We start from the raw sequence: 9,970 nt of genomic DNA on the forward strand, positions 1-9,970 counted from the left end.
AGTACGATCGATTCGTTGTTGGTTTGGCTCTGCACATGAGATTTGTTGACAATGAGAAAAATATAGAACATTGCCAGCCATACCCTTTAATATGTACTAATAAGGCATTGATTACTGACCCAATGTCCTCTTAAATTTCCATAAACAACTTCAAATATACAGAATTTTTTTTTTCTTTCTGTCTCACATAGTTTAAGCAAAAACAGGATGCCTTCGTCTTCCTGTCTGCTCTATTGGTTCAAATGAAAATATACATGTACTTTGCATTATCATAAAATCTTGACATGTTGACTACAGTTTAAAATGAAGATATGTGTATTTGAACACTGTCTGGCCAGTAAGACGTCATAATGATGACCCAACACAGCCAGAGTTAAAAACAAACAATGTGTGAAGTTGAAGTGCAGATTTTAAGAGTACTGGCCAAATCCAAAGCACAGTATTTGTTAATGACTGATAGTTGGGCCTTTTGGTTTGGCCAGTACTAGATGGTAACTGTCTGCATACACCCTTTAATTAGATCCAGTTTTCTGAAATTGTTTGCACATGCCTGAGAGATGATGTAATGCATATGACTCCATCCCTCTCTGGGCTTCCTGTGCCAGAGTTCTGCGGTGAACTGCTGTTAGAGAAAACACTGGGTGGTGGTGGTGGTGGTGGGGGGGGGGGGGGGGCTCAATGACTCAAGTGTTTCCACTCTATGAGAGCCGAGAGAACGAGAACAGCAGGTTTATGTCATGTCTGTTAATCGCACCAGAAGGCATCATTTCAAAGGAAAAAATCCAAACTAGAATCAGAATCTGACAGTAAAATATACAGTAATGTGGCTTATATAAGTACAGTACATCTGGTCCCTCAGACTGTGACTATTAATAAACACTGCTCCTCCGCACAAGGAAAAAAATAGACTATAACTAACAGCTTCTAGTCCCATGTCTTTATTTGAGGTTGATGTTCAAAGCACTCATAATTAGTGTGTTTAGTACTAAGTGAAAGAGGGGACAGTCTATTAAAGCAGAAGAAGCTTTATAGCAGATATTCATGGCTCATATACATAGATAGCAGCTTGCATGCTTATTGAACCTATATTACAGAAGTGAAAATAGTAGTGCTTTCCATCAAACAGCAATGCCTGCTAAAGTAATGAAGTAGGGAAGGCAAGGCAAGTTTAGCTTCTCCATATTTTGTTTTTACTCTGGGGACAGAAAGCAGACCTGTTCCAGAAGACGTAAGAGGTCTAGATGGTTCATAACATAGCAGCAGATCAGAAATGTATTTTGGCCCTAAACCATTCAGTGCTTTATAAACCAACAGCAGTATTTTAAAATCAAGTCTTTGACAGGCAAGAAGCCAGTCTAAAGATTTGAGAGCTGGAGTGATATGATACACTTTCTTAGTCTTAGTGAGGACTCGAGCAGCAGCGTTTTGAATCAGCTACAGCTGTCTGATCGATTTTTTAGGGAGACCTGTGAAGACACCATTACAGTAGTCAAGTCTATTGAAGATAAAGGCATGGACAAGTTTTTCCAAATGCTGCTGAGACATAAGTCCTTTAATTCGTGATATATAGTCTTTTGGTGATAGTAGGCTGACTTTGTAACTGTCTTAATGTAGCTGTTGAAATTCAGGTCTGAGTCCATGGCTACACCAAGATTTCTTGTTTGGTTTGTAGTTTTTACCATCACTGATTGAAGCTGAGTGCTGACTTTTGATCATTCTTCCATGGCTCCAAAAACAATTACTTCAGTTTTATCTTTGTTTAATTGAAGAAGATTCTGGCACATCCAATCGTTGATTTCTTCAATGCACATAATCAGTGCTATTTTAGTATTGGACCATAGTCCCCTGGTGATATGGTTATGTAAATTTGTGTATCATCTGCATAACTGTGGTAACATATTTTGTTGTTTTCCATAATCTGAGCCAGTGGGAGCATATAGATGTTGAACAGAAGAGGCCCCAGAATGGAGCCTTGGGGAACTCTGCATGTCATTTTTGTCCGCTAGTAATGATAAATCATGATAATCTCTTTAGCACTTTGATATGGGCAGTCTGATTAGATGTGATATTAATGCAGCTGCTGATCAGGAGTTGGGATTAGGTGAAGCCCAGGCAGTGATGCTGGCAAAGAATAGCCTGACTTGTCTCCATGTGAATTGGGGAGATGCTAAAAGGCAGCAGTTACACATTTACAGATTTGAACTTGTGTCTTCACACCCGCTCTTAAAATTTTTTGCTGACATGTTTATGTTGGAACCCTTTACATCACCATGGCGTCATATCAGTGCTTTCCCTCCAAACATCACTCACCAAACTCTGCCTTTCCCCTCCTCTCCCTCACCTTGCCTTCACACAGGGGCTTTGTTATTGAACAGGTATGTTCACCTGCAGTCCCAGTTCATTTCCCTTCAGAATGTGCGAGAATGTAGTGAGTCAGCCCTGCAAACCCCAAACAAAGCAGCAGTCCATATCTATCATGACCTCAGCTCTTGGTAAATAAAAGCTCACAGATTACAAGGGCGAGGAGAGAATGGGAAGGACATTTGTACTGTGCTGCATTCACAATCTGCCAAGCAAAAGGTGTGTGTCAATCAGTAAACCAATAGAAATATGTTTTTGTTAGAGGGAGGCAGGTGAAACACTGATTTTACCCTGTAATTTTTAAGTATGGAAGAAATTAAAAACAAAAGATGTATTCAACTGACTTCTTTTCATTGCTAAAGCCCTTCAGAATGAGAGCTGACGTGTTACTAGAACCAGGAAAACCAATGCTGGGGTGCTCCAAACACTATCTCATACTTGGCGGGTTTATGTAATTGTCCTAAATGAAAACAGTGAAATCTAAGAAAGAAGTATAGAAGAAGAATAAGCAACATCTGTGAATATGTGTTTGATCTGATCTAATCTACACCTGTGCAAGTTTGGTCAATCTTTGGTGTAGTTAGCAGACTGATCACCGTTTACATAAGAGATGATGATGAAGATACTGTTACTTCTTTAACATTTGAGTCCAGGGAAGATGTATGACAAGCCATGAATAGCCCTAATGACTAAAAAGTGCTTGTAGCCTTTAACTTGAATAACAGCTGTGTTTATTACAAGGCAGTCAAAATAATGTATATATATATATATATTTATATATATTTGTATATATGTAATATTCCTTCCTTGTGTATTAAAAATAGTAAGTAATCTTTCCCTCATAATGTCAAACACAATCTGCCAAGTGAAACAGTCAGTGCAGTCCCTGTTTGGAGTGGAAAAGTAATCATTAGCAATGCTTTAGAACGGCGACTGGCTCTTGAAATCTTTTCTGTGGGCTTGATTGTAATAAAAACTGTTTAAACCCCTAAAGCGTTACTTTCCGTTATATGTAGAGGCTGTTCACTCCAGCATCTTGTCGCTCAGTAAAATGAAAACATGCTGTTCTGTGATTGTTTGAAACCTGGTACGTTGTTCTTTCATAATGGCTCTGGTTGTGAAATATGTATGGATAAACAGTCTGTCTGTATAAACCGAATCAAACCAAACCAACAAGTTCCTTTAAACAGAGAAAACGCATTCTTCTAAAATGTGGTGGGCACTTTTACAAAATATCACAAAATAGGCATGCTGAACTGCCCTGCAAATGCATGGAGTTCCTCAAAACTGAATTGACAGACTGAAATTCAATTCAATCCTTGTTTATTTTGATGAAATTCCACACCAAATCAGAACTCAGATAAATTAAAAATAAGAATACATATAACCACTACTTATTTTGCAAATGTGCTGGAAAGACAAGACTGCTCCATCTTTTAATTTATTTCTTGATCAAACATCTTCTTCCTCTAGAGAAGCTTCATTGGAAACAAAATGTGGACAGATGTTCTGTGATTTTTGGTCACCATTTATCTTGTATTTGGAAAATGCAAAATGCAAAGAAGAGAAGATGTTTTTTGATAAGAAATAGTGTTTAATGGACTTTTTATAAAGACATAATTTTGGCTTACTGTATACAACTGAAGCACTGTTTTTCTTTTGTTTCTTTTTGTTTTTCTGTTGTTTTTTGTGGGCTGGGGTGAGAGTAATGATGAAAAGTATGGACTGCATTGTTTGTATTATCTACTATTTTGAACGTTGTAGGATTGACTGATGACTCACTAGCACCATCTGGTGCTTGAAAATATTATGAGAGCTGACAAAGGCGCAACACCCCAGTTCTCCTGTAGGGGTCAGAAGAAGATAGCTGTTCAGGGGAAAATAAAAAACATCACTGTAATAGACAGTAGGTGTCTCATGATGATCAAGTTATCTAGGGCAGACTGATTACTTAAACCTCATAAGGATAGACATTTCAGTGTGTTGTAATCATTAGACAACAGTGTAACACTGCATGATTTGACAATTGTGAACTAATAAACCACTTGTGTATACTTGGAACAAAAATGCTCCCATCTGATTTATTTCATCAACCCATTTTTTTCTCCTTCAACAATCAGACTGAAGTTAACTGAAGCCCCTCTCATCACAATAAAACTTATATTCCTGCAGGCTAAATGAGATGTGCCCTGCTGCCTCCTCAGCAAGGATGAAGAAGTGATGGTGAGAGTGATATGGCACTGATTATAATTTCTTCTCTCCTGACCTGTGGGTGCTATTGGATCAGGAAGCAGCTCAAGAGATTGTTGTCATGGTTACGTCGTGGCAGATGAATCACGGAGCTGCTGCTTATCCTCCCTCTTTTCCTCTTGTCTTTGTGTCCTTTGTTTATATTTGTCTATAAGAGAAAGAGAGGGTGGGGCAATGCAAGTGAAGTAATCCGATTCCTATTGTGGGTCAGTCTTCCGGAGCAGTCTCCTGTTGTTGTTTTTACTGCTTTTATCCTAGGAGCTCACTGAAAGAAAGAAAAAAACTTTTGTTGGAAAAGAATTGGATGACAACAGATTTTTCCTCCACAAAAAATCAGTGATTTATGCCTCAGGAACTGACATGTACCTACTTGAATTGGGTAAGTTTAGATCAAAGATGTGGAGCAAGTATGACATAAATAATGAACTGATTTGCAGTTCAATCTAAAAAGTGTCATCTCACATTGAGAACATCATGTATAATTAATGAGTTGAGCTCCCTCCTCCTGGTCCCTCTTTGTACTCTTAATGATCTGATTTCCATTAGAAAATGCCAGTGACAGTGAGATTACCACATGACCATCTTTAGCCAAGAGAGACTCATTTAATAAATTAATCATTCAGAGATCATGAATCCACTTGTTGCTTTACAATATTTGTTCCTCAGTGAAGTAGATTTCATGAAGGTACATTCTGTGTATCCCAAAGTGGCACCTGCAGTCTTTGTGTTCCCGTCAAACAACACATTACTACATCTCACCACCACTACATTGAAATTACCTAGTATGTTAATAATTTTTGTGCCATTATTGCTTCCCTCTTCCACCACTTTGTTTGCAGAAGTAATCACACGGCACACAGTAAATCAAAAAGGAGAAAACAACTTTCAGTGCCATTCTGGATCCTGAATAAACATGGACCATCCCAGGTGCACAGACGATGGAGACAGGAGGCACAGAAAATTTCCACCAGCTACTATCCAGTAATGAATACATGATGAGAAGAGTGCTGTCCTTCATGAGTTCACGGCTATCACGTAATTTATTTAACCAGGATTTATCTTGTTATTCATTTATGGTCTTTTATCTGCAGCTCTGCAATGATTAACTGGCCTGTTGCTTCTCATTTTACAGTATCCTCAAAGAATTGAGTCCTCACACTCAGACTGCATGGTTGATATCTGATAATAATAAAAGATACACAGGTTTCCCTTGCACCACATTTAAAATAAAAGATTAGTTAATAGAGACTTAATTGCATCTCAACCTGTTCAATGTAGTCGTTTATTTAGCTATCATCTGTGTCATATATGAAAAACATGTATTTACTGAGGAATGGGAATTGACAATGTAATTACTGTAACCAAACAGCAACTTAAAATTAGTTTACATTCAAAATCCCTTCATATGGTTCAAAATGTGATTTTGATAGAGGCAATATGGACTTTAAATAAACTGCGATTAAAATTTTACATTAAAACAGAAGTCTTCCACATCGTGGCTCAACACCAAGGAAGCATATCTAAAACCTTATTCAATACCAGTGGAAGAAGAAGTCAGATCATTTAAGTACCAATACAGCACTGTAAAAATACTCCATTACAAGTAAAAGTCCTGCATGAAAAATCCTACTTAACTAAAAGTACATCAGTATCAGCAGCAAAATGTATTTCAAAGTATTAAAGTGAAGGTAGTGATTCGGTCCCTCTGACTGATATATTATTATATATGACATCATTATATTATTAATACTGAAGCATCAGTGTGTAAGCAGCATGTTACTGTTGTAGCTGTTGGAGGCGGAGCTAGTTTGAGCTACTTTATATACAGTTAGCTAGTTTAGTCCGGTGGTTCCCAACCTAAGTGGTTTCAAATGCTTGAATGGTGAATGAACCTTTTGTTATTCTTCAATTCTAAAAACAAAGGTGAATGGTTTGTTTGTATGACTGATGTATTTCAGGGAATATGGAATATTTTCAGTTTGGTGAATCAACAGTCAGTTCCTCATTTGACAGACTTCTGACACCAATGTCCCGGCTTGGGAAATCCCATATGTATTTTTTTTTATGTGGTGATAATGGAAAACATGTTGTTTTCATGCACAGCAGGTCATGAGACTGTTCATCTCACAGATCCAAAAGTCAGCCAGCATTTAGCAGCATTGGCTCCAGATGCCACATGCAATGGTTAGTGATCACAGTGACCTGCTGAATGTTTCTACCCAATGTGAAAGGATCTCTCCACTCCTTCATTATCACAACAAAAGTGAGTTAACAAGATGCTCAATCTCAGACCAAAAGACCTGGAGCCCTTTCAGTGTAGCCATGTAATGAGGAACTTTTTTTACAAATATTATTATTATTTATTTATTTTACAGCTGTTTTACAAGGCCAGTGCAATTAAGAGCAAGTAGTTTATCTACGAGAAGGGATAATGAGCATAAATTTGACTCCACATTATTGGGCCAGCTTTGTATTAGTTATCAGTAATTGGTTTGTGGTAAATTCATTATGTGCAGTTTTATTTAGTAAAATGTACCATGTAAACACAATGTATAGACCTACTAAAACAATAAAGGCCTTAAAAGTAAATAAATCAAGGTGGACCCTCGAGACTGATGCAGGTGTTGCCTTAAGCCTTGTTGTTAACAAACAAAATTTGCATTTAATCAAATCACTAACTGGTCATTTGCCTGCTTTGACAATCATGACAATCCTGCTGTGATTGTCTTTTGGAAATTGTCTCAAAGTGTAAGTAGAATTTAGGTACAAGATGTTGGCCCCACATTTGAATTTTTATAACTATGCTACATACAAAGGTAACAACAACAGCAACTCCCTTTCCATTCTTTCTTTGCCATATCTTCATAGTGTCATGAATATGGTTTCACTGGAATATCAGATTAATAGGTCATAGTTTTAGTAATATCACTGCTTGAATTAGCTACACTTGCACTCATAAATACCTGAATTCTGAATATCTAAATTCTTAAAGTGGTACTCCCTGATGATTGGAAACAGACAGACAACCAAGGTTCAAATAAGGCTACTGGGGCAGTTGGCTGAATAAAACTAGTCTATTTAAAGATCCCCTCCAGGACATGTTTTAAAACGTATATAAAATACTGTGCTTGAAACAATAATGTGTGTCTGATATGTTTTTTCCAAAAAAAAAAAAAAAAGGTTCAACTGTTGAACACAAGACGTCTCCTACTTCAGTGTTAAGTCCATTCCCAGTGTATGTGCACTGAAGGTTTCAGGTTTCCACATCACTTTTGTGTAAATTGAATATTGGACCATGATTGGTTTCCAAACTAAAGTTGTGATGTCACAAATCATGCTTGTAGGCCCAGCTTTTAAAATGGCATTTTGATCGAGCAAAGAGAAACTTTTCACTTTCAGCAGATGAATATGAAAACAGTCTTCTAGTGTTAATCTCTGCACATACATCATTCTGCACAGTGAAGCTCAAACATCCAACTGTAGGAACAAGAAGAAAAACACATTTTTGAGTGGAGGGGGACTTTAAAGTTTGATACCATAGCATAGCTAGAACAAGCTAAGCCAAGACATGCAAACATCAAATGTAGCTGCTTTATTGACAATAATATTGCTTAAATTAATGCCGATTTTCTGTACTGTACTGGTAGGTAACTTAACTTCATTGCAGAAAATACAAAATATAGCTAACGTTACAAGGAAATTATCAACTTTCTCTTTTGTTAGGAAAAGACAACGATTAGATCTGGCAATTTGGAGTCTTACAAAGAAGCAATATTTTAATTGTAGTTTAAAACATGTTTTTTCAAGCATTTTTGCAGTTCATGTATGTTTGTTATCAGTAGTGGAAAGTAACTAAATACATTTACTAAAGTACTGTAGTTAAGTACAGTTTTGAGGTACTTGAGGTACATTTCAGAGGGAAATATTCTACTCCACTACATTTATTTGACAGTTTTAGTTACTTTTCAGATGAAGATTTGACACAATGGATAATATAATAAACTTTTAAAATACAACACATTGTTAAAGATTAAACCAGTGGTTTCCAACCTTTTGATGTCTTATAAAAAGCAGTGTGTAGTCGGGGTCACATTTCAGATGTCTATGAGTTGTTAACAGCTCCACCAAATAGTGATTTTTCCCTCTAAACTTCTCACATGGTTTAATTTCAAGAGATGTTCAAATGATCCAATATTTCACCAAAAATCAAAGATCAGAGAAAAAGTCCAAAAACTGAAAACACATTTGTGTGTATTTCTTCTTTCCTCTCCCATTAATCATCTTACGACCCCTCAGATTTATCTGGTGACCCTTTGGAGGGGCCTGACCCCTAGGTTGGGAACCACTGGGCTAAACTAGCTAACTGTATAAAGTAGTTCAAACTAGCTCCACCTCCAGCAGCTACAACGGTAACATGCTGCTTACACACTGATGTTTGGTTAGCTAGGAAAACTCATTTTCATAGCTGTTTGTAGTTTTGTCATTTTGTGGTGGCGTTACATATAATACTGACAATGCCTTTATAACGTAATGGCCTTTGCTCAACCATTGTGTGATCTCTCTCTCACTGTGTGTGGCCTATGAACCTATAGGGGCAAGTTTATGCATGTGTGTGTACTCTGTCACACAAACACAGGACAAATTTGAGTTTTAGACCTGTGTGTCAGTGTATGTGTGAGGGTGTCTATCTTTGTGACGATACGCACCAAACAGGATGTTGGTGCTGTCGTTCTCATTATAAATAGCTGTGATTCAGCAACTTAGAAAACATATATATGGATGAGGTTGTGTATGAACATTAGTGTTGTAGTATGAGAGGTAAGTAAAATAGTTACCTACTGAAAAGAGATGGTAACCCTAAAATAAAAACGATCATTATCAGACTGGAAAAAATGTGTTTATAGACAAACTATATGGTTACAATAGCTTTTTGCAGCCAGAGCATGATGTGCTTGGTCTTATTCCATAGAGCTGATTATATCCGCCCCATAACTGAGTTTAATCCTAACAAGTCACCAGTATCATGTTCACTTTCTCACGTCTATAAAAAACTAAATTTCATGAAAATCGGTTCAGAATTAAACGAGTTGCAGTCGACTTTGTAGTGAAGTCTGCAGCTCTCAATACACGTTGTATTTGTTTACTAGCAGAGATTTACCGCCCCAATATGGCGACCGCGCAGACGCATAGCGGCGACGTACATCTATATTGCGAAAAACCGCCCCGCTCTGCCTCTGATTGGCTAGTACTCGTTGCCTTCGTTAGTTAGATTGGTTAGATTTAGACATGAGGCGTAACAATATCAGGGTCAGAGCCAATCAGAAGCCGAGAAGGACGGGTCTTCGTAGAACACTTCCTG

This window comes from Thunnus maccoyii, chromosome 1 (genome assembly GCF_910596095.1).
Source record: "Thunnus maccoyii chromosome 1, fThuMac1.1, whole genome shotgun sequence".
Classification (NCBI taxonomy): domain Eukaryota; kingdom Metazoa; phylum Chordata; class Actinopteri; order Scombriformes; family Scombridae; genus Thunnus; species Thunnus maccoyii.